Source organism: Columba livia, chromosome 2 (genome assembly GCF_036013475.1).
Source record: "Columba livia isolate bColLiv1 breed racing homer chromosome 2, bColLiv1.pat.W.v2, whole genome shotgun sequence".
Classification (NCBI taxonomy): Eukaryota; Metazoa; Chordata; class Aves; order Columbiformes; family Columbidae; genus Columba; species Columba livia.
This window is the reverse complement of record NC_088603.1, coordinates 80,698,451-80,722,836: the sequence shown is the minus strand read 5'-3', so window position 1 is coordinate 80,722,836 and position 24,386 is coordinate 80,698,451. Positions and strand designations below refer to the sequence as shown.

The 24,386-nt window shown below is 36.3% G+C and overlaps 1 long non-coding RNA gene across 1 annotated transcript in view; it reads right to left on the bottom strand.

The window, feature by feature from the left end:
* Positions 1 to 461: 461 nt before the first annotated feature.
* LOC135578560 (uncharacterized) overlaps positions 462 to 24,386 on the bottom strand; it is a 60,954-nt gene continuing 37,029 nt past the window's right edge. Inside the window, exon 3 of the long non-coding RNA XR_010470338.1 lies at positions 462 to 4,920. This is a non-coding gene — a long non-coding RNA (uncharacterized LOC135578560). The remainder of the gene's footprint in view (positions 4,921 to 24,386) is intronic.

The following is a 24,386-nucleotide window of genomic DNA, read 5'->3' as shown; positions in this document are numbered from 1 at the left end:
TGGCTTGTTAGCTTGTCGTTGATATGTAAATAGCAGTTCACCCTATACTGAATGTGTCATCTCCTGTGGCTGAACGAACTAGTTTTGCCACAATGTTTTCAGCCACGATCCTTATCAATATGAAACAGGTAGACATAGCAATGGAATGCATGTCCCGGAAGTGAGAGGGGCAAGGAGGAGTGGGCTGAACAGGTGACTAAAACTGACCAACTAAGTATTCTATCCCATCCATGTCATAACACCATACAAAGTGGGAGATCACGAGCATCTCATCCCTTTTTTTCTTCTTTGACTATGGCCAAGATCTAGGAAGGACCCTGCCTGCCATCCCTGAAAATCTGAGGCCTAGTGACAGACCCTGCAGCTTTGTATCCAGTTCTGGTTTGCTTCAGAGTCAAACCCAGGACTTCTGGGTGACTGTTCTGCTGCTGCCAGAGCAGCCACTGCTGAGTTGCCAGGAATTTCAAGACTGGTTTTGTATATTTTGTATTATTTTCTCTATATTATTAGTAGCACTAGTAATACATTTTTAATTTTTTCCAACTTGCAAGCTTTCTCTCTCTTTGCCCTCCTATTACCTTTACTTAATGGGAAGGGGGTGGGAGCAAGAATGGGTGGAAAGGAAAGGGTTTAACAAAGCATCTGTCACAGTTTATTGTCACCCTGAAATCAAACCTTGACACTATGCAATATTGAAACAAAGTTTAAATAAAGATAGAGCAAGTTTTTTGAGGAAACAATGTCATAGGACTGATTTACTGACAGCTTTATGAATTTAAGCCTTCAAAAATTCTGTCTTTTCTGACTATGATTTGACAATCTTTAAACAAAGAGCACACGCCTGCTTAAAATCAATAACAACAATTAACAGTACAGATGGCTCTTGGTAGGAATATGAAAGGAGAAAGCATTTTTAAAACAAAAGAAAGAAGTAAATTGAGGGTTAAGAGGTCAATTGAGTTTCCTAAATATCTGGAACTGAAATCCAAGGAATACAGAAAGCTGAAAGGATATGCTTGTCTGAAACAATAAATAACATCAGAATTATGACTAATAATCTACTTAACCTTAAAATTATTATCCCATCATTTAACTGCATTTAATTGACTATACAATATTAGTCTCGAACTATTATATTGATCACTTGTTTCTGCCAATGCTAACTGTGTCTTCCGAGGAATACAAATCTCCTAAATAATGTCCTGTAATTCCTGTTAGATGCTAAGCTGTTGAAGACATAAACATAAGGAAGCTAACTTTGGATGCAGAACTTAAGATCAAATTCTTTGAATTCTTTCCAGGATGGTTTTTTCTCTCCAGTAGAGCTGCATTGCCGTAAAATCTTATTATCATATGGACCTTTCTGTGCACAGCTCAGGTTTTCCTGTTCTGTTCCCAGAAACCTTCAGGTCTGGTTTTAAGCAAAAGACAGGGAAGAAAAATGAAATGCATTATTTGTATTTTCCAGTCAGCCATTTGTATGTTTGAACTTCTCCATTCCTCCCTTGTGTATTACCACACCTTTGGACAACATCATCAATTAATCTCTGGTAGAAATTATTTAGAGGTTTTACTCATTTCTACACACATTTCATAGTACAGTAACTGTTATGCAGTTATTGATAAATAAATTAACTATCTCTGTACTGGAGAGAAAGGAGTTTGGAAGGCTGTACACCTTTTTTGTTCACAGCTGAAAAGAGAGAGCTATGGTTATTTTGCTTATTTTTAAAGTTGTGTCTGGTTCCACCTCTTCTCACGAGAGTCATCAGAAGTAAATTTGCAAGTCTTACAAACTGCTTACATAAATAGGTAATAGTTTATTTACCACAGCAAAAAGTCAACTGAATGTGAAATACTGGTTTATTTCATTACCTTGTATCTTCCATTATCCTCCAAGCAACACTGTTTCCCCCTTATAAAACAGGACACAATTAGTTTATAGTAGTTTACATTTGAAGGATGCTTATAGTTTGTTGGTAGATTTAGAGGATGGAGTAAAAAGCTGATCTTGCATAGTTTGGCAGCAAGACTTTGGAAACTCAACAGAAAGCTGCTTGCTTTCCACACAGCAAACAGGCTTGTTTGCAAGTGGTGTTTACACAGAATAACCTACTGACAGCTTTAGAAATTAATTTTTTTTGTGTGTGGTTTTAGTTTATTCAAAACAGTATTTTACAATTCAGCTAACTTAATAAATACATTGTTTTTTAAGAATCCCCAAATACTTTAAAACACAGAATACTTTATAACTAGGATAAATCCTACTGCAATGAATCAGAATTTAACAACTGAGATGGGAGAAAAAGTAGAAAAACATACAGTATTTAAGCAGTTTTCAGTTCTAACGCTTCTAAATCAGTGGCAACATGAGCAAATTTTACCAAGATATGACTGCCACAGCAGGTCATTTTCTGGCCAGTACAGAATTAATAGGTAGTCCAGCTTTTCTAGATCAGGTATACAGATCCCCATAACAGTTATGATTCTTCTAACATGAAAAGAACAAAACTAAATGATATAGTAAATATAAAATATGTAATAAATACATTAAAAAAATCTTTAAAAAGGTTTCTTAATAAAATGTTTCTGTGTGCATATATAAAAAGAGATTCCTAAGCTACCTCTACAATCCACGAGCACATACAGAAAGAGTTGTCAGGCATTGGAACAGGCTCCCCAGGTAAGTGGAGAAGTCACCATCCCTGGAGGTGTTTAAAAGACATATAGATGAGGTTCTTAAAGACATAATTTAGTGCCAGTGTTAGGTTAATGGTTGGACTCCGTGATCTTGAGTATCTCTACCAACCAAAATGTTTCTATGACTCTAAGAACAAGGGAACTCTAGGGAGACCTCCACATGTGTATATTTTATACCTTCTAGATGATAACTGTCATCTCAGGTACAGACTACTGCCCATTTCAACCAGTGGGTATTATCTCCCTGTATCAGCAGCTTCTGAGCAACAGAAAGGAAGTGTATGTTGGAGATGACCCAGACTGTTTCACTACTAACATACAGGAAGCGATGGGTCATCAAATATATATCTTTTTTTTTCTCTTATACATGTGGTAGGCCTGGGCCTATAATTTCCTACAGGTTATACCTATCTTACAGCAGCTTGTCTAACATTATCCTGAAAAGTTAGGTTCCTCAACCTGAAACAGTGAGAATGTCTATTCCATCAGGAACATGATAATGAAAGCAGCTGGAGCCAAGGTCACAGCAGAAAGAGGAGCAGGAAACATTGATATGTTTTCACAACTATCATGAGTGTTAATAGATTACTGGTGGTACGCAGGGCTCAGTTTTAATGCATGATGTGTGCACAAACTAGAGAAATGTTCTATATGTTATACATGCTAGGAAGGGACAAAACGTTTTGTTAAACAGGATCACCAAAACAATAGCATAGTCTAATGGCTTTTTATAACACTTGGAAAAGACAAAGTCCTTCCAAAGAGAATTTTAAGAAGGAAACCATGTCATTTGTCTGCTAGAAGTAGTAAATTAGAAATACCTTTCTTTGGAACATAAAGCTAATTTCATACCTTATGTCATACATACAAAATGAGGTTCAGCTATAGGAAAACCCTCATACTTTAAAACAGTTATAATCTCTAATTCCATTATGAAATAAAAAGAAAGCCTTTTACCTTTCTTCATCATCTGTAGGAAACTTTACCTTGGCTGTTCCTTAATACTGGCAATGCAAAAGACTTTGTGTTGTTCCCTTTGTTAAAGAACAAAAGTACTAAGCAGTTTTGAAAGAGCTGACACATAAGGTGGCCTCTAGCTTACAAAGGTCTTTTTGTTCAGTATATCACTCTCACCCTGGGCAGAAGTTCACAAACAACGGCCCATTAGTGCTAACTAATCAAAACAGATCTTTGGCAAGAGAAGCAACAATGTAATCTAAGATACTGAGTTTAGATCAAGTCTGATGTAACTACTGTTTTTTCCTGACAAAATCTGAGTCTAAAGTCACATTATGCCATATTATCATATTTTATATCACATTTATACATCAATGTTTCACTTCACAGTATTTCACATAATCTGAAAATAGTCAAGTTATAGGTACCTATCCTGAGAATACTCAGGACACAAGAACATAGTGAAGACACAAGATTAATTAATGTGAATCAAGTCAATCAGGCTTTAACCTCATCTAACGACCTTATGCATTACAGCTCATGAAGTTTTTCACTAATACGTGTGAAATTATTTTTTTTTCTAATTCAAAGCAAGAAATGTAAGGAGCTTCAGGTAATAAAAATGGTATGAAATATTCAGCTATAATACAAAAAAAAAAAAAAAGCCTATATAGAAAATACCCCATCTTGATCATTAGATAAACAGAAAATGATACAAAAGTGAATATATAATGGAAAATTACATAAACCAACATGTTGCCATTGGTGTTTTGCCAAATATCACTAATTATGTCTTTAATATATCTATGCTTTCACTATCGTCTATCAAAAGGATATTATTTTTTTTCATCCACAGTCACCTGCCAATACACTATAGTTTTCCAAGTTACAACAAGTTATTTGTCACTCCACAGAGAAACATGTTATTTGAAATAAATTACAATACTCAGATGAACTTGAAAAAACTCTGCCAAGTATACAGGCATACAAGTTGTGCATATGATAGTGTGTATATAGAAAGATGTAGGGTTAGGCTACTTCACTGTCACGTTGTATCATTTTGTTACGTGGTTGCTACAGTAGTTTGGCACCCTCAGTTCCAGAAAAATTATTTCCTTGACTCACCTCCCTCATGTTTCCAGGACAGCATCAACTCCCTTTCTGCACATCGGTGCTCATCTGCAGCTATTAAAGACATTAGTCCTTCTCGGTCCCTGGGAGGGTGACTTCAAAACATGTTTTCTTCTCTCTTTTTCAGGACTGCTGTTAGAGTGTTAAATAAAAACAGATGAGCTAAACGAAAAGGACAGAGATAGTAACTTACATGATAATAATAAGGAAAAGGAATACACAATGCCTTTGTGAGGGATGATGTGGCTGTGGAAGAAAAATGAAGGACTGACAGGAAAGAGGTAGAGAGATATTGTGGGATGTACTTCAACTGCTTTAATGCTATTCTGGCAAAAAAAAAAAAAAAGTTATGAATGCAGTTTAGGTGATGACTATAATCTACTCAACCTGCACTATTTGGTGTTGTAAAGCAGAACAAAGTTGATGCTGGATGTGCCATAAAGTTGACACACAAGTTAATCATTTACGATTATGATTTAGTGCATTACGTTTCACCGCCTTCAAGTAAACTGCACTGTGGCTCAGTAAGTCTTGTGGTTTGAGTGGCACAGAATGTCAGGAATTGCTGAACACTTGAACAACAATTAAATTCAAGTATTTCTATTAGCAAATCTTGTCCATGCTGTAACTCTTTTTTTTTTTTTTACAGTCACCTCCATAGTTATTTTTCTAGGGAGAGACTTTTTTGAGATCTAAAATTACCTCCATATGTGTTTCTCAAGAACGGTAGAATACATCTCAGGGGAAAAACAAGCAACAAACAAACAAAAAACCCACAAAAAACATACAAAACACCAAAAAAACCCAAACAAACAAACCAACCAAAACAAACAAAAAAACCCCACAAAAACACACGTTTTCTGTATGCCAATAGTATCTAAAAGCTCCCACTGAGACTAGAGTAGCAGCATAAGCGTTGTACAACCATACAACAGGCAACCAAGTAAAATAAAACCAGCTTTTCATTTAAACAAACAAGACAGACTGAAGAAAAGTGGTATTACGCACATTTTTCACTTAAGTGAGTCACCAGCAGGTTGGCCTACCTAGGTTTCACTGCAGTTTGTGCCATTAGGGAACAAAGGACTGGAATAGAAATAAAAGCTTCTGATTCCCAGTATACAGCCATAACAAAAACCCAAGGTTGCCCCTCCCAAAAACTGATTTTTGATTTCTTTACATAAAAAAGCTAGTACTCAAGGCTATATCTTTATTGCATGAATTATAAAAACATGAATCATAAAATATTTCATGTATAAATACTTTTTCACTACTTATGCCACTTAGCATCCTACTTTCATAATGAATAGCTTTCATTAATTTTAACACATTCAAATATAATCACATGAAATCTATAACTTTGGAAGAAAATGTATAGAAACAAATTTTATATTATCAATTATTTATTCATAGATTCTCTTGGAATCAGAACACATGTTTTAATTAACTGCATAATTTTAATACATGTTTATAGTGGTAGAAACTTAGCTATGTATTTCTTCAATTCTTCATATACAGATCTTTCTACTATGTTCTTGTTCTTTTCCAGGAAACAACTTAGAAGAAAAAAAAAAAAATTCTTATATTTTTTTTTTTTCCCAGCAATGGATTTCTTCCAGTCATTGCTCTTTCACTAATTCTGTGATTGTTTGCTTTATCACACATTTCTTTCCACAGCCAATAAATATTCAGTTATTTCTTTCTTAAGAAGATAAACACCACTAATGCTGCCCATTAGTGTCTACATATGTAAAATGGGATGCGTACTTAATTCAATCATGTTTTTCCTTTTATTGAGAAGAAACTTTTTTAAAGACTTTTACAGAGGAAACTAAATAGAGTTTTCAATGCTTTGATTTAGTCCGTCATAAGGATCACGCTGGTGGCGGGCACATCAGACATTTTGGCAGCTTCTATTGCAAAAGGGTTTTCCTTTAACACCAGTATCTCTCAGAAGTTTGTCTACTTGGAGTTATTTCCCTGTGGGATGGGGATTCCTGTCATATGTAATGATCCTTATGGTTGCTTCATATAGGATTTCTCTGCAGAATTACTGTGTGACCTTTATATTTCATTTAAAGTGCTGTAAGACAATGCAAATTGACAAGAAAGGCAACCAGTATCTTCTTCACTGACACAAAGCCAACAAAATTTTCATTTACTAAAGGAAGGATACAGATCAATGGAAGATTAAAACTTAATGGAGGTGTTACACACGAATGAAACCCAAAATGGTTGTTGACACACGGACTTCACTTTATCTCTCTTCCTTTGGTTGGGAAAAGTTCTGTATCTTGTGGGTAAAGTTGGGTCACAGAACTATGTTGTAGAAGTGCTAAAAACATTAAACATTCATGGTGTGACTTATCAATTGCTACAGTACAGAAGGTGGTGTAATTGCAAGGACAAACAGTGCATTATTAAGAACTGCAGGGCTACATGAGAGATCTAAAATTCCTGAATTCACCAACAATTACTGTTTATTTTACCGTTTTAACAACTATAAGTCCTATTAATGAAAATAGTACATTTAAACACTTTTCAGACCAGTAGGGGAGAAAAGATATTTTGTAGGACAAGCTGTCCATTTTGATGATATTTAGAATAAATTATTCAGAATAAAAATTCCTCAACCTATGTATTACTGTCTGGTTATTACTCTGTTTGTCAGGATTTGAAGAGTGCTTTGCTTTTTTGCCTCCCAGCACTCCAGTGAAAGTGCCTATGAAAGATGACATCAGGAAGCCATCTCGTTAATTAGAAGGGCTTCACCTTTTCCTTTGTCATCTCTTCAGCTTGCTTCTGTGGCTGTCTATTCTCTGCAGAGGGATGTTATCCAGTTCCAGCATTGGGATTTCATCTCGCAGCTTCTTGGAGATGATGATTTGGAAACGGAACATTTTTCATCCTCCTTCACTGATGACTCTTCTTGGAGTAATTTAGGACTGGATGCTTGAAATTGGCTGAGTACTTGGTCCTGCAGTATTCTTACCTTGTTTCCAAATAATTTGCTGTTATAGCATCCTAGAATCGTTTGGGTTAGAAAAGACCTTTAAGATCAAGTCCAACGATTAACCTAGCACTCAACTAGAGACAGAAACATAAACAAATGGCAAGACACTGCCAGAGATTCTTCGGTGCTGCAGAAAGTCTGGATTTGTCCCACCTCTCAGAATTCCACTTTCTACATTATATTCTATTAGGATATGATTTATAGTTTTTCTGCCTGTTCTGAAGACATATGAAGTGAAAATTTGCTTTCCATCTGCTTCTTAATTATTTTCATACCAGGCTTCTAGGTTCAGGAGAGCATTTAAAAAACTGTTACTAATAATAAGGTCCTGCATGATTTCTTATCACAGATATCAGAGCTATTCATAGGTATCAAAATGTATTATATTGAGTCATTAAATTCCTAAATCTGGGGTTGAAGTGTCAAACTAGAGATGGAAAATTTTTACCTTAATTACCTAATATTAACCTCTCATACTGGTTGTCATATGTGCATAAATAGATAAATGAAAATCAAGGACAATTGGTGATAAGTTAATGTAAATCATGTGGTATCCGAAACGTAGTTTACTGCATGAAACAAAGCGTCAAATAATGTGAAGTATTTCTGGATTTTAGTAGAACCAGTAAGTTTACTCAACAGAACAAATTTACTTCTTCAATTCTAGGATGAGAACTATTTTATTTTCACTTCATCAAGAGAGAGGACTTGGTGCAGCTTCTATTTTCACTCTACTACAGGCTTGAAAAGGTACCAAGAATACCCAGTTATTCTTTTCTGTACCTCAGTTTTCCAATACATAAAATAAAAATTCTATTTACTTATTGATGTAACACTGTGAGGTCATCTGGCTGAAAAGAGAACTAACAGAGTTAGTTTCAAATTTCTCATCCACACTGCTGACACCACATCAGCTGACTCACCTGCAGACTTGTGTATTTTCCTCGATAATTATGTTAAATACATTGATTGTATTTCAGTTCTAACTTATCTCTGGAAATGAAAAAATTTTTTATTACTTACACTTCTCTATAACTGTCCTTAATTTATTGATTTTTGTTAGTGAATGTTGCAATTCATTAAATGCTATAAGTAGCATAAATGCATAAACTAATATTTTCCAAGCATGTTAAAAACAAGCCAGAGTGTTGTAATGGAATATGAATCATCTAACCAGGGTAATTTTTTATTTGCACTCAATCAAGTATTCCTAATTTTTATAGTATCTAAAGTACATATAGAAATTCACGTTATTGAACACTTAGTCACAAAATTTTTAGCTATTAAGTTGTTCATATCCATGTATTTGAGAAAATAGTGATTTACTCTCACACACACTGGAAATTATCAGGTTTTTGGTAGTGAGACTTTAGAAAGGAAACATCCTCCTTTTAAGAACTTGTGTTTGAGAAGAGTGTAGAAGCCTTTATTAGGTTGGTGATAGGTAGAAGTGTTATTCCTCAAAGATAAACAAAGAGGAAATACCTGTGGTTATCACCTGCAAAAAAAGCCACACACTTAAGATTTTATTTGAAAACAGATCTTTGAGGAAGAAAGACCTTAATCTAAGTGGAGTAAAGTGGCTTTCAAAATGTCTTAGATGAATTAATGGTTTCTATGTACTTTTTTTTTTTTCATTTTATGGAAACTAGTAACAAACAAGTACGTTACTAAAAACTAAAACACAGATTTCTAAAACAGATTAGAACGAAATAAAACTCTATGATGAGAGGTCATCATTACTATTAAATTAATAAGTCAGTGGACCGCATAATTTAGTTACTAAACTTGGAGGTTTTTTCTATGTTACTATTTTCTTTCAAACACCTCAGTGATAGCTAACATCCACTTAGTTTCTCCTCCTTATACACGGTAGCTCAGTGCTTACAAATTTTAATAGCTAAACATACAGCTGTTTAGAAATAAGAAGCTAAGATGACAATATACAACTTCTTAACGCCTTAATTGCTTACCTATGGTATTACCCTTCTATGTTGTAAGTCATTTACCTTTAGGAAAGTAAGTTAGTATAAATTAAAAGATGTCACTGCTACCTTTAAGTTCACTTGCTGTTCAGACAAGGTGCCTTCTTTCACAAAAGAAAAAAAGAACTAAAAATTCACGATACTTCACTTTTGGGATGCATTAAAATCATCAGTGAGATACAGAGTATCTCAGTCAAAGGGAGAAGAGAGTAGGAACTTAACATAGCAACAAGCTTTCTCAGAAAATGGATCTGATTGATACAAAAATGTTGAGTCACCCTTAGGATGCACAGTCAGTGCAAATATATAATTCAAACCACATAAGATTTCTGACTTTAACAGAGTGTTCCTCACTGCTTTGGAGATGCAGATAAGATCCAGATAGGATCTTTGTGCCCCACTCTCCTACGGGTGGCCAATTTTTAGCTTGAAATTAAAGTTGCTAAGATAGCTTGCTGAGTGACTTATAGAAACAAGTAATTTGCATGGAGCCTGTGCTGGTAGCCTACTACCCAAATATAACAGATAAAAGAACTTCAAATATTTCAGCTTATATTATCTTAACTGATGTTAAGAAACCAACAGTTATATATAAAAGTTCTACATTCTCTCATCAATATAAAACTTTCCTTATGCCAAGGAGGAAAACCAGGTGTAAGAATTATGTTTGTATGTGAACTTATTCAAAATGAGTCTTTTTATTTTTTTTAACCTCAACTTCTTTTAACAAAGAAACCCAAAGCAGCTTCTATATTTTTACCAGTAAATTCTGTTTACTATGAAAAATAGAATTTCTTAGCTGTGACTCAGCTAGAATCCTCTGAAGTCATACATAATAAAATGACAAGCAATTAAATGTATGAATCAGGATCCTAAAAAATGGTGTTCTTCTCTGAGAAGGAAGATTTTATTCAGTTACTAACTACAGTCAAAGCCCCAAACATCAGCTAACACGAATTACACAGGACTTAAGACCGATTGTACTAAACACCAGAGAAATGGCATTCAACTGACCTTTTTTTGTTGTTGTTAAGATGACTATCTGAGTGATATAAACACTTGATTTCGCTATATTAATTTGAAAACTAAACAGCTGTTCAATTTTTGTGTCTATGAAGGCAGTAAGGTGTACAAGTGCTACATACATCCCATAGAGGAATACAGAGACAAGAATAAGTGGTTTGCCCAGGCTCAAAGAACATATTAAAAGCAGAGCTCAGGTGAGCAGATTACAGTCCTATTGCTAAAACCAAGACCTGAGCTCCAGGGAAGTCCGCGACTGTTTTATGACTGCATTCTGAGTGAAGGAACGTCACACAGTATCATTTGCCATAATCACTAAAGAAAATGTTGCCTCTATCTGTTCACTTTATGGTTTAATTTCTGAAAAAGTTACAAGACAAAGTACGACTACTACATAAAAACATTTTGAAAGAAAGCAAACAAGTGGATACTAGGTTAACTAATCCTACCTAAACTCCTGCATTTTAGAAAGAATACAATTTACACAGCTTATATGAACATACTTATATAAATATATCAACATAGTTGAGGGAAAGTGAGACTTTTGAGAGAAAGATTTCAATCTTTCATTTGTTGAATACAAAGATTATAAACTAAGTTATGCAGGCACAGAAATTACAAGAAAATATCAGTGTAAAATTAGAATAACATAAACATGATCTATACAAACATATTTGTAATAAAGATTCATATATGAAGAAAATCTTATACTAAAATAGCCCCCAAATAATCTCTGAATAAAACCAGCTAATTTGCTAATGAGAAATATCATTTACATAGTGAACTGAAAAAAGCAACCGACTAAATAAGCCCAACCTCTATGATTGAGATTAAAAAATAGACATAGCATTAGGGCTTCCTAATTTTTAAACATGTTGTTAGTTTTTTGAGAAATAATAGGTATTATATCGCACATTTAAATTAATGTTAGAAAGTAAACTAATTTTAACGCAGGCCTAAGAAGTCCAGTACTTTTCATTCAGTGTTAGATGCAAAGTAGGGGACTGCCTAAGTTGTTTGAATTTAATTGTTTAAGCCTGTCACATAAAGAGGATAATATGTCTGCAAAACAATTAGAATTAACATCAGCAATATTTTAATCACTGATGTTGAGTTACTTTGTTCTTGACAAATATTTAGGTTGCAAATCACAATTTAAACTTGGTTAAAAAGATTTCTCTAAGCCTGACAAAATATAATTGTGTCTACCATATTTAAGGAAATTGTGTCACTTTCTTTGGTCTCCTGGATAAAGTCTGAAACTACTCTTAACTCCATAAAAACATGATTGGTTTCCGTGTACAATACTTTGAATATAAATGCGTATTTTTATATTTCAAAGTTAGACATTGCAATTATATCTTAGAGTATTTAAATTCTCTAGCAAATGTGTTGCAGCTTTTCTGACCAGTCCTCATTTTGTAACTAGTGTTGTTCATTAACATTTTTCCTTGAGCTCCTATCGACCAGGTGTAATTGTGATTTATTAGTTTACCATAAATGCTCAGCTATGCTACTAATTCAGGATTCATTTAGATTTTGGGAGAAATCTGCACAACTTTATTCTACTGCTTCTTCTGATCTTACAGATGTACTTATATCAGGAAAGGCAGATAGGAAACATTTTGCGTTATGAAGACATTTCAAATATTTTCTTTGACGTGGCTAATATTACTGTCGACATCTTGCAGCAGCAGCTGATCAAACTGAAGAAAAAAAAAAAACTTTGTAAGGGAACGTCTACCTCTGAGGAAAACAGGTGAATCCAAACCAAATACCTGGTTATTTCAAGTACCCTCTTCTGCCATTTTCTGCCTCTCAGTATCAAGAGGCAATGATGCAACTGTACTTTGATCATTGACTCCATAATCACACAACATCTTCTTCAGGCAAGACACAGACCACAGATGAAAATAAAAGCATGCTGAAACACAAGCTACAGCAACACAGGTACAAAATAGCCATTAGTTGCATCTTGCTGGCTGTTTTTTCATGCAAGAGAAAAAAAAGAGGAAAAATAAAAAATAATAATAATAATCACATGGTTTATGAGGCAATTTCTGAAACAGAGGCTTAAAAATCCCAAACAAACAAACAACAAACAAGAAAAAATGCCTATGGCTTTTGATCGGAAAAAAAAAAAAAAAAAAATCACTTAAACTGATCCGGGACTGAAAGAAATACATTTAGAGAAATGCAGCAGATGGAAAACAGGATAACATCTTGAGTTAATTTATTTTTGAAGTACACAATGAGTTTTAGTATATAATTGAATTAAAGATAGAGGATGAAATAACCTTTCTCTTGTTCTGCATATTGTTCTCACAAAAACAAGTACAGCAAGTTGTCTGTGATTTTAAGAGAAATCAGCCTAAATATTTTTTTAATATTTCTTTTTTTTTTTTTTTTTTTACTTAATGGGTCTAATACAGACCAGCTGGTTGATGAGTATGTATAAGTGTAACAGCAAAATGTCCAGTCACCAGTGCCTATACTCCTTCATTACATAGGCATCATCACAATACAATGCTTGTCATGCAAGTGTACTAGTTCTGTGATTCAGGAATAGTCTCAAGTGAAATATTTCTTCTTACTTACGGTTGGACTCCATGATCTTAGGGATCTCTTCCAACTAAAATGATTTTGCTTCATAAGGTATGTGCTTTAGCAGCTTTCTTCTTTAACCTACTGGCTTTCTATGATGGAGTAACTGCATCAGTGGACAAAGGGCTACAGAGATTGTCTATCTGGACTTTTGTAAAGCCTTTGACACAGTCCCCCATAAAATCCTTTTCTCTGAATTGGAGAGGTATGTATTTGATGGTTTCAGTGGATGAGGAACTGGCTGGATGGTCACACCCAGAGAGTAGCAGTCAATGTCACAATGTCTGGATGGACACTAGCGACAAGTGGTGTCCCTCAGGGGTCTGCATTGGGACAAGTACTGTTTAACAGCTTTATCAGTGATAGACAGTGGGATTGAGTATATCCTCAGCAAGTTTATGGATGACACCAAGTTAAGTGGTGCAGCTGACACACCTACCAGTTGGGAAGACATCCAGAGGGAGCTGGACAAACTCAGGAAGTAGGCCCATGAGAACCTCATGAGGTTTGACAAGGTCAAGTGCAAGGTCCTGTATCTGGGTCAGGGCAACTCCTGGTATCAATACAGGCTGGGGGATGAAGGGATTAGGAGTAGACCTAGGGAGAAGGACTTAGAGGTACTAGTGGACGAAAGATTGCACACAACCAGCAATGTGAACTTTCAGTCCAGAAGACCAAACATATCTTGGGCTGCATCAAAAGGAACGAGGCTAGCAGGTGAAGACAGGTGATTCTGCCCCTCTACTCTACACTGGTCAGACCCCACCTGGAGTACTGAGTCCAGCTCTGGAGTCCTCATTACAGGAAAGACATGGACCTATTGGAGAGGGTCCAGAGGAGACCACAAAAGTGATCAGAGGGCTAAAACACTTATCCTGTGAGGACAGGCTGAGAGACTTGGGGTTGTTCAGCCTGAAGAGGAGAAGGTTCTAGGGAGATCTTATTGCAGTCTTCAGTACTAAAAAGGAGACTATAAGAAAGATAGGTACAGACTTTTTAGCAGGGCCTGTTACAAAAGGGCAATGTGTAATGGTTTTAAACTAAAAGAGAAGAGATTCATGCCAGACATGAGGAAGAAATGTTTTCCAATGAGGATAGTAAAATATCGGAACAAGATGGGCAGAGAGGTGGTAGATACCTCATCCCTGGAAACATTCCAGGACAGGCTGAGTGAGGCTCTGAGCAACCTGATGTAGTTAAATATGTCCCTGCTCATTGCAGAGGGTTGGACTAGATGATCTTTGAAGGTCCCTTCTGACCCAAACTAATCTATGATTCCATGATCTTCAACTTTGTTGCTTTTCAAGCTGATCCTTCAGGAAACAGGATAAGCTTAGTTCATTTTTCGGATCAATATTCCTACCAATCATATTCTTATCACTCATTCATTAAATTAGTGTGAGTTTTTGCAGTGATAACTGAGAGATACTCTATTTACAGGACAGTCTGTAGTTATCTGCTTGCACGTCCTTAGCATTCGAGATACTGTGGTCTCTGAATATTTTTCCCTTATTTCTGAGCCTTTCAATTTTATGAAACATCTTACTTTAAGGCAGTAAGGGAAAAGAAGCAAGCAGTTATGGATTCCAACATTAAACAGGGTTAAGACACAAATACCTAGTTCCACTGCCTTGAGCACTCTGCAAACCCCGAATCATACTTAGCATCCACGAGAACAAATTACAGTTGTAAATGTGCAGAAAACCTGACGAAAAATAGTGATAATACACAGGATACATGACTGATGTAAAACTTTGCATTAGTGCCACATTAGATTATTACTAGGTTTGGATAGTAGTACACTAATAGAGGAGAGAAGGAAAATATTAAACAGAAGTGTGCTGAAGCCGAGAGCATTCAAGAGAAGGTTTTGCAAAATGGTATCATGTTTTTTCTACAACATAAGTCTGGCAAAACATCTTAAGCAGTTGGCATTCAGACAGTGTGCAACTAACATTTTGTATGGCATTTTGTACGTACAGCTACATCTACTCTGTGACAGGTAGGCAATCAGGTACACTGAGATAATGTTTTAGTTAGGACACTAAATTATACTGAAGTTCTTCCTTTTACCTTTGATGAACATTTACTATGGGAAAAATTTAGAGCTGAGGTACGCAAAGGTACATCTGGAAGGACAGCTAAATTTTATTGATCTTAAATCAGAGCTTTTAAAATCCATTAACAGATTTAATCTTTCTCTACAGTAAAGATAAAACCAAAAATCTATCCCAAAAGGCTCTTGTAAAACTCTTAAATACCTATACCCATACTAACTCCTCCACAGATTTTTTTTTTTCTTGGATTTTCAATCTACTCTCAACTCAGGTCTAATCTACCTTACAGAAGAGGGACTCTCCCAACCCCCTTCCTACTGTTAAGCCGCTATTTTTTTTTTCCTTCTGGTGCAGAACACTTCTGTTCCCTTGAGCTGATATCTAATGACCTCTCTGGACCACTTCTCTCTCCTCAGTTCCATGACAGAACACACAGTAAAATTTACAATACAAAGGCTGAGGCAAGGGATTTACAAAGAGATCATACCCTGGCAAATCTTCACACACTTCTAGCTATTAGTAAGATTGAATGTCATTGTTTCTAGAGAACATTGAGTGCAGTATAACTGTATATTATTTTCAGTGACAAAAATGATAATAATCTGTAAACTTATATACATAACTGATAACAGTTGTCACATTGCACATGTGAAACTTTTTTCTGTGAAAATAATAATTTTAATCTATTTACAGATGATATACAGTCCAGTAAAGTGAACCGCAGCAAGTGAATGTCATTAAATATTCCTCCTCATAAGAAGTAAAAATAATTCTACTTGTGTCAGTTCTTTAATGCATTTGCATATTCAGCTATCAATTATAATAAGTGAATGATATGCTCCAGGCTATATCATCCAAGAGAATAAAAATCTGCATATAGCTTTGGCATCCTAGAGCTGAAACCATACTGAGTATGGAAAAGGAATGTGTCTACAGTTTCTGCCAGTATTGCTTGATAACCTCTCTAAAAAAGTCTGGCTAAGAAGCCACTAAAGAGTTAATTGTTTCATAAGCTGTTAGAGCACACTAAGCTATGACTTGGTGTCTTCAGGAGCCAAAGGTACTGGATCTAGGCCAGTTATTTCACACACACTTGCTCTCCCTGCCACCTGCCACCCCCCCCTTTTTTTTCCCCCAAGAGGTGTTTTGTGATATCAGAGATACAGTAGAATCTATCATGACCTATTCAGCATATCTTCTGATGACAGGTAACTTGTCTACATGTTTCACCTTGCTTCCCTTGCTACAGACTGGCAGCTTCTGAATGCTTTTCATTGCGCAGGTGCTTTCTTTTGGCAGACTTGTTCAGATAATAGAGCAATCCAATCAAAACATCACTGGAAACCCCTGACAGAACATTTGCTGCTTTAGAAACATTTGCACTCAACATATGGCAAGGGCAGCTTAGGCTATTAAACTGTGATAATATTGGGTTTTTCTCAGTGAGGGCATCTGAGATTTATGATGGCCAAAATTCATTAAGTGTTGACAAAGCCATCTAAATGTTTAAAGCGATTTTGTAGGATAGTTCCGATGCTGAGTAAAGGAGAGACATTTGGTTTTCATTGCCATTTATACAAGGACACAGCTATTTCAACCACCATTCTGTACCTTATAACCACCAACCCATATTAAAGTGAGGCAACAGCTTTCTATAACAATGGAACAAAATGTAACAGCTTGCAATACTAGTCATATTGTTTGCATTTTTTATTCAGCATTTTCAGTAATGTACTTAGTAGAACATGAAAAGGAATGTGACATGACAGGCATGATAATCAGATTGCTTCTTTCACATTTTAAAGGCACTAGAGGTCTTAAATACATCACACTCTTAAATTTGCTTTAAAAATAGAAGAGGCTAATTTGTGTTTACTGCAGATTTTAGAATTGAAATCTTTTCTATGTTCCCTGATGTGGAAAAAATGGATCATACTTATCTTGCATTATTCAATGCCATTATCATAAGATCTCACAATAAATAGTTGCAAAATATGCACTAGCATAAATTATCAAGAACCAATTAAAAGTCCTCATAGATTATTGCTTGTTAGTTTATCCATATACCAGATTTCCTGGCAATAGAAGTTTTATATGATCATGTTTCAGTGGCAACAGCAACTTCTATTGTCACTTGAACTTTAGCCAAAGAAGCTTCTGAAAAACACCCTCAGCCCTCTCCTATGGATGCCACATGTTCAATGATTTATTTATTTATTTATTTATTAAACTCAGTGGAAGATATTCCATTAATAGAAAAAAAAGGATCCTATATATTGATGAAAAACATAAGAGCAAACACCCTTTATTTCCAGTTTATTGTTGGAAGGCGGGGGAAAAAAAAAAAAAGGCAAGCAGCTGTTCATGGTCATGCAAGTGGTGTAGCAGGAAGTTATACACATCCCACACACAAAATAATGTTCTGTCCGTTTCATGCTTTCCTTTCATGACTGTTTATTTTTGTAATACAAAATTAATAGATTGTATATTAATCATTCCCTTTTACTTGTTGTGTTTTAACATTTATATTATTCTGTACACTGGAGTGTAAATTAAACATTTCCTGTTGGTGACTGCTCCACCTTCCTCAACAGTGGTTCCAAGACTTAATTTGATGTCAGAAGACTAATTATCATAACCAAGCAGACTAGAGTTTCTTCATTTAAAAGCAATTTTTATTTTAATAAGTGAAAAAGCAAATCCATGTAACATATGTTCATGTTTCCCAAGAGATCCAAAAACTAAAGCTCACCTACTTGAGAAACTACTCCAAAAGACTGTGGACTCCAGAGACCATCTTTTCTTCCTCTACTGATGTGAGTAATATTTAAATGATTTAGTTTCTACATAGCCCATCCCATACCATGAAAAGTTTATGGCATTAAAAATAAGCAGAATGTCCCGTTACAAAAGCTTCTATGAACCAAAAAGAAAAATGTTTTGAACCTCATATTAAGCCTTGGAACACAGAGTAGGAGTAATGCCTGATTTGTTTGATCTCTGAATCAACAGCAGGGTGACTCTATCAGATTCTATTTAAAAAAAAAAAAAAAAAAAAAAAAGGAAAAAGGACTCCTGTCTTTCCTTAGAAGGCCAGATGAACAACACATCTACAGCCTAGAACAGAAGCCAGTTTTACTGGCATTCAAAACTAAACGATGATCTTTTCCCCATGGTGAAAAGAAAGTGCCAAAATTACAGACATCTGAAAAAACCCCTTCATATCATTTTTGCTGGGGTCTCTGTTCCTAGGGATGCTATACTGTCCTCAAATGCTATGGTTGTTCTAGATCATTAGAAGGTAGCACAGTGCCAAGCAACATCACTGAAAAACCCTGGGGTATTGTATTGCAAAGAGTATGATCCTGAGGGCTAACAGTCCTGAAGTGGCATACTTGTATGCTGTTCAGGGGTTGGTATTTAGGTGAAAAAAGTCTAAAATTAGGAATCAGGGAAGAGAAATACTATAGCGACATAGACTACAGATTTTATTTTCAGGAACTGCAGTACAGCTCCACAAAGCTGAGACAAAGGTTTACAACAATGTAGTAATCAACTTAGGCCATCTAGCTTTCTGTGAACCAACTCTCAACTTAGATGACATGTAGGATAAAATAGTGAAAGATGACTTGTTTCTGTTCAAACTCACCCTTGAGCTAGAACCTTGATAAAGCCCAACTGCCTTCCTTCCTCATAAAAAAAAGTCTTCTAATATTATCAGCATTTTATGAACTACGGCAAGTTTTTACTTGCTAGACAATTAAGTCTGGGAAAAAAACAAAGAAACAAACCGTAACACTAAAAGAGCCACATTCTATTTATATATCTACTAGGGAATATTTCATAGATTTTTTTTTTTTTTCCCTACACAAACTATCACAGAACAATACTTGCAAGTTCCAAAGTGTTATTTTAAAAAATGCTTTCTCTAGATATTCTATAACACGAACAGGTCCACAGAGCTTTTACTCTTCGCATGGGAAAAAAATTTACAGCAATATATACAAGCAGAGTTTGAGTGATTATTTTGTTATACAAAATCATTTACTGTTTACTTTCAAATATACATGTACAAATATACACTATATTTCAAAAGCAGCTAATTGAAAAAGAAGGAATACACTGCCTGGCCAAATAACTTTCCTCCTTCCACATTTTAGATACAAGTTATCTTACTTTGTATATTAAATACTCTTACCTTATATTTTGTTCACTGTGAATAAATCTTTTGTGTCAAATGAGGTTTTAAAGGACTCTGGCCACAATCATTTCAATATGAAATCACATTCACATATTAAGATAACTTTTCCAACTATTTGTTCCCATACTATTTTCTCAGAGTAGCTGGACTTACTCGCAGCAGCCTTCACTTGTACTTTTGATTATTACTATCACTATTCAATAGATCAGAACCATGCAATATTTAGACAGGTAGCAAAACCAGTAACAATTAAAATTATTCACTTTCTCTTTTTTTTTTTTTTTTTTCAATTCTGTCATAGGGGTATTTTAAGCATCATGTTAAAGATAATTTAATACTTGAAATATTCAGCTGACTTTGAATTCTATATCAAATCATTTTCCAATTATCTTCAACATAACCAACTAAATTTTGAAATTCTAAAGTGACTTTTAGGTACCTACTACCCTCAGTATAAGCAAATAGAAGTGCTATAATTGAATGCATATGCTCTTTTGGCCAACTCTAGCTGTAAGATGAACTGTATGAATTAAGTGTTTGCTTGAGAGTACCATGAATTTCTTACAGTGCTTTGAATGACATACACTAAGAGAGCACACATTGAAGAAAGTGTGGTTATGCATAACACAGCAAAAATTAACATCTACAGAAGAGTGTGTTTTCCCCAGGGGAGGGATCATTTCATTACAGTCATAGCTCAAATTATATAATCAACGTACAGAACATGAGTTTAAAATTTAACATATATTGGGAAGAAACCATACATGCACAGTCAGTTTTAAATACTTGAAATAAGTGAGAGAATAATTTAAGCTCCTCCATATCATTACACAGGTACTGCGTGTGTGACATTCTCTCTCCAAATCATTCATCCATTTGAAGGACATTTTAGAAAGGGCACAGGTGTCTTGCTTTAGGTTCCTAAAGTTAAATTGTTAAGAGTTGATGAGTGAACACTCCCACAGCCTCTGACATCAAAATCAGCTATTCAAGTTTAAGCATATTAATCTTTATTAATGTTGTTCCCCTCCATTAACTGTATTCAAGTGGAAGAAAGCATTCCCATGGCTTACCTTCCTCTCTGTCCTTCAGCTTTCTTATATTAAAGAGGACTTATTTTTTTCAGTCCTGCAATCTGAAGAATTTCATCCAAACAGATAATTCTGTACATTAGACGAATCCACATCCAACTCTGTGACCCATTCTTAAATGCAGATCATTTTCTAAAGCCCCAGTCATCATTGCAATCTGGAATCCAAGTACTATTGAAATTAAATGGAAATTAGGTGTTCAACATATTTGTAAACTCCATTCCTGAGTATTTGCAAGCTAATATTATGGTACTCTAGGTTTAACCTCCATAATACTGTCTAAACATTACAAAGAACTCCAGCATATAAAACAGCCCCTGTTTGTGCATGCCCAATTTATGACAGCAAGAACAACAGTGTTTAATCCTAAAGTTTTATTAATATGTATAAACAGACCTGAAAAAAGAATGGATGCTTTGTGTGTTTTTCTATTCCATAGTGATCTTTCCAATTGTACAAGAACCATCCAGAAAAAGTGTCAAAACAGACATTTTCTTGGAGAAAGAAATGCCAATATTTGAGATGTAAATGGTTAGGTCATAATGTTTATTTTTAATTAGAACTGAAAATTCACCCTCCAACTGTTTACAGGGGATCTGTACACAGAAAGAATGGAGTTTATTACAGTGCCAGAGCTGTGTTGTCTCAGCTGCTTTTATATTGATTAGCTGTGCTGTCATGGGATTTTAGGAGTTGCTTGAATTGTGATTGTTCTTTGCATGCACTTCTCTCACCCATTAGAAGTTAATTATAACACAAAGCGTTTGATACACTTACTATATTAATACATCTTTAGAGGTATGTACGTGGCTGACAAGGCAAAGAAAAAGTGTTGTGAAATACTGTCAAATTCTACTCCCTTGATCATGTGGACTGTCAAGTTGTGTATTGTTTTAATAACGTTTTAATAACTATGATCATAACACCAAAATGAATGAGAGTACTACAAGGAAAGACTAGAAGGCAAGTCAAAACCTGGATCCTGTTCCCAGCCGTTGGTCAGCACTTCTGGTCAAACTATCCACATGCGAGTTACAAAATATTCCTTTCCCCTCTTGCAATTGTGTATTTATTTGAATAGCAAGGTATTTGTAGCGGGATATACACACAATCCACGTTTAGCATGTATGCTATGCTAGGTCAGTTCTGAAAACCACCAAAAAAGACAGAATTCAGATTTTTTTCAGAGTGGTAAGTGTTCAAGAAATGCCTGTAATCAACTGAAGAATACATTTGTATTTATCTTCATTCCATATGATAGTTTTTCAAGGAAAAAGCACTGAAGTGTTTGCCCAAATCTTCAAATTAAGTAGTAACATAAGTTTGGAAATCTTTGCTATCAAGAACATAGTGTGATTCACAAAATTATTCCATAGAATTTATTGTGGTTTGAAGTCACAGCATAGGGTTTTTTCCTATTAATTGTAGTGAGGATTACCAATAAACAAGCAGCTGAGGAGGTGGCATACTGAAAGATGGTTAGTTTCTGCCTTCATGAAAAACAAAATAATGTTTTTCTAGCCTTTCTTCACCATCCAGAAATAAATTCCTTATCATGGTTTCTCTTTCTTTATAGTACTTTACAGTTACATTTTAAAAATTCTGATCCTTGTCTTAAGAGTCTTTTAAATGTTTCTCCCCTAGGGAGAAATTGGTGTGCTCAGTTCGCTCCCTGAAATGCCTGTACACCAATGCGCGCAGCATGGGGAATAAGCAGGAGGAGTTAGAATCCTATGTTCGGTCGGAAGATTATGATCTGGTGGCAATTACGGAAACATGGTGGGACAGTTCACATGACTGGAATGTGGTCATGGATGGCTATGCCCTTTTCAGGAAAGACAGGCCAGCCAGGCGTGGTGGTGGAGTTGCTCTCTATGTGAGAGAGCAACTACAACGTACTAAATTCTGCCCAGGAGTGGATGACGAGCGAGTTGAGAGTGTATGGGTCAGGATCAAGGGACAGGCTAGCAGGGGTGACACTGTTGTGGGCGTCTGTTACAGGCCACCAGATCAGGCTGAGGAAGTTGATGAGGCCTTCTATGGGCAGTTGAGAGTGGCCTCACAGTCACAGGCCCTGGTTGTTGTGGGGGATTTTAACTTCCCTGGTGTTTGCTGGAAGGACCATTCAGCCAGCCAGCCACAGTCCAGGAGGTTCCTCCAGTGCATTGATGATAACTTCCTCATGCAGATGGTGGAGGAGCCAACTAGGAGAGGTGCACTGCTGGATCTCATCCTCACTAACAAGGAGGGTCTGGTCGAAGCAGTAAAGGTTGAGGGCTGCCTGGGTTGCAGTGACCACGAGATGGTGGAGTTCAGCATCTTGGGTGGCAGGAACAGAATAGCAAGTAGAATTGCAACCCTGGACTTTAGCAGGGCTAACTTTGGCCTTTTCAAGCAATTGCTGGGGGAAATCCCATGGGCAAGACTGCTTGAAGGAAAAGGGGCCCAAGATAGCTGGATTGCATTCAGAGATTGCTTCTTCCATGCTCAGGATCAGAGCATCCCCACACGAAGGAAGTCAAGGAAGGGAGCCAGGAGGCCTGCGTGGTTGAATAGGGATCTGTTGGGTATGCTCAAACAGAAAAGGAGAGTTTACAGGTCATGGAAGCAGGGGCTGGCCACTTGGGAAGAATATAAGGCTGCTGTTAGAGGATGTAGGAAGGCAGCTAGGAAAGCCAAGGCCTCCTTAGAATTACAGCTGGCGAGAGGGGTCAAGGACAGCAAAAAGAACTTTTTCAAATACATAGCAGATAAAACTAATACCAGAGGCAATGTAGGCCCACTGATGAACGGGGTGGGTGCCCTGGTGGCAGAAGATACAGAGAAGGCAGAATTACTGAATGCCTTCTTTGTCTCTGTCTACTCTGCCAGAGGCTGTCCTGGGGAGCCCTGTACCCCTGAGACCCCGGATGAAGCCAGGTCAATGGAGGAGTTTGCTTTAGTCGATGAGGACTGGGTTAGGGAGCAATTAAATAGTCTGGACATCCATAAATCCATGGGTCCAGATGGGATGCATCCGCGGGTGCTGAGGGAGCTGGCTGAAGTCATTGCTGGACCGCTCTCCATCATCTTTGCCAAGTCTTGGGAAACGGGGGAGGTGCCCGAGGATTGGAGGAAAGCAAATGTCACTCCAGTCTTCAAAAAGGGCAAGAAGGAGGACCCGGGTAATTATAGACCGGTCAGCCTTACCTCTGTCCCTGGGAAAGTAATGGAACAGCTTATCCTTGGTGCCATCTCAAGACATATCAAGGATAAGAGGGTTATTAGGGGCAGTCAGCATGGCTTTACCAAGGGTAAGTCATGCTTGACCAACCTCACAGCCTTTTATGAGAATGTAACAAGGTGGATGGATGATGGCAGAGCAGTGGATGTGGTCTACCTTGACTTCAGTAAAGCCTTTGACACAGTCTCCCACAGCATCCTCACAGCTAAGTTGAGGAGTTGTGGTCTAGACAATAGAGTAGTGAGGTGGGTTGCAAACTGGCTTAAGGAGAGAAGCCAGAGAGTGGTAGTCAATGGTGTGGAGTCTAGTTGGAGGCCAGTATCTAGTGGAGTGCCTCAGGGGTCAGTACTGGGGCCAATATTATTCAATATATTCATTAACGATTTAGACGAGGGAATAGA